Source organism: Littorina saxatilis, linkage group LG8 (assembly GCF_037325665.1).
Source record: "Littorina saxatilis isolate snail1 linkage group LG8, US_GU_Lsax_2.0, whole genome shotgun sequence".
Lineage (NCBI taxonomy): Eukaryota > Metazoa > Mollusca > Gastropoda > Littorinimorpha > Littorinidae > Littorina > Littorina saxatilis.
Genome location: NC_090252.1, coordinates 1139126 through 1141625, shown reverse-complemented (window position 1 = coordinate 1141625; position 2500 = coordinate 1139126).

Below are 2500 nucleotides of genomic sequence, written 5' to 3'. Positions count from 1 at the left end.
ATCGATGAGATATTTCAACACGTGCTCTCAGCGCGCAGCGCTGAACTCATTTTCGTTTTTGGGTTCATTTCACCATTATAAGTAACTCTTCCTTATCTTCTCCAGTGTTTGGCGTTTATCTCCCTTCCTTCGTGTGGCTTTCCCGTTCAGTTGTAAGTTACTACACTGCGCTGTCCACTGCGCTGAGCGTCTTCGGATATTCCCGGCGTTCTGTTACTGTTACCTATTTTTAGAAGGTCAACGCAGTGTACAGAACGTAAATTGGACCCGTAAATTATCCTCACTGTAAAAGTGCAAAGGTCGAATCAATTTATAGCCACGCGAAAAATACACTGTCATCTATCTCTCTATAGATACGGCTTCTCTGTGTTTGTGTGTGTGTGTGTGTAAGTGTGTGTGTCTCTATGTAAGCAACACCTGTGCATTCTTCAGTTCTGTTTGTGATGTGGTCTGGCGGCTTTTGTGTAAATTTATGTACTGGCCTTCCGTTGAGAAGCCATAACTTGCTCAGTCCTGTTTGAGTGGAGTTCGCCTCCAAAGGTGATTAACACGGTTACATTCGTCGACAAGGATGGGACTCGATATGGTCAGGAATGGCATTATGGCCACTGAATCATTTTCGTGCTGTTCCCATTCCACGAATCTGGGAGGGACCTAAGCTTGGCGGGTCCATAGTTCGGACCCGGCGAAGCCGGCGTACGGCTCTAAGTACTTCTTCCCGGCGAAGCCGGCTACCCGGCGAAGCGGGTATTCATTCTAGTTAGAATATATATGCGTGTGATCGACACAGAAAATAACAATAATAACAACAACAAAACGCTTTTCACCTTTCAACATTTCGCTCATTGCAAATGACAGGCGATTAAACAGCACCCATTCTAAAGTCGTAAAGCACAGCGCTCACAAAATATAAGCTTAAACATTAAGATTGAAATCAGATTTGTGTATATCCACTGAGACTTAAAGTGATTGTTTCAGCAAATGTGTCCAAGGGTATGAGTTAGGTAACGTTTAACTATCATCACGATCCACACAATACAACACAAGAGGAGTTCGGTGTTCCTTATTGTATACACTAAAATAATAAAATGCTAAGAGGTCTTGGATTTACAACAAATGCTAAATTGGTTATTTTTAAACTAAGCTCAAACCAGATTAACAACCCAATAGAAATCCATATGTTTGATAAATAAAGATCAAAGTTATCCCTGAAAAAACCCAATAACAACATAAGTTGGATTTCTTTTTTTTAACAAAGAATGACTTATTTTAATTTCATCCAAAACATTGGTTTTTTGTCAATAAAACAAACAAACATACAACTGACAGAATATGAGAAAGGGACAGTAAGCAGTAAATACACAGTAAGTCCGTACTATCTGTATCTCCTGCAGCCATGTGGCAGGATGCATGACTCATTAACCCGGGAACAACAAATTATATCAATCTAAAAGACAAACAAATAAAAACGATATTTCTTACTCTTATTCCTAAAATGCATCTTTCAATAAAACTGCTAAGCCTAAGAAATCATTAGAATAAACAAATAGCATTCAAATACTTCCTATAATCTTGTATCACTAATTCCTTTCTAAATTTACAAAAAGACACAACATTCTTGAGAATTAAAAAAAAACTAATTCTACTGGTTTTTTTTTCCAATCTAGACAGAATTAAGATTTTCCTGTTAACAACATTCAAAGCCTTTATGTAAGATATTTACACATTGCAGACAGAAGTTAACATAGCAGATATTCACTTTTAATCATATAACATTGCACAGACATAGTTTACCAAACTCCCAGGCTTGTTCCGGATTAATTAAAGGGAAGTAATCGTAATATTACATCTGTTTCAAGAACAGGCACAGTTCCCTCCCTTACATTAGTTGGTAATTTTGTAAGAATACAATCAGTAACCCAAAATATAGTGTGTAAAATTACTTTCACAGGTTCATAATTTAAATAGTTTTAGGGTAAACGAATAAGCATACATAATATAATAAAAGACTATACCTTCACCGGATCACACTTTGGACTACACTGACAGGCCGGGCAAGCATATTGGTCGTACACGACTTATACTTCAATTATAGGGATACACTTTTACTGCCTCTTTGCAGAGTATGCATCGTGCACGGCCCACCGAATAGGGATCAACATCGTTAATACCTTGTTCTATTGTATATGGGTTGCCCACGACTCACATCCGGACTGCCCAGTTCAAATTACGTCATTGTTTATTTCAGTGTTTGTTTTCAAAGATAATCCTTCAGAAAGTTGTCTATGGGAGGAGCCTATGGTGTTTGAGGATAACATGAAGTCTCAATCAAAAACTTCCAATAGTTTAAGAGATACAGACACTGTTTTGAGACTCTGGGTCGTCCACAGCTCCACACTAATCGTCATACAAAACTAAACACATACATTTAGCTGTCGAACTTTGTGATGCGGTCAGTTATAGTAAAACCAAGTATATTGCCAGAAAGGTAATTCATTTC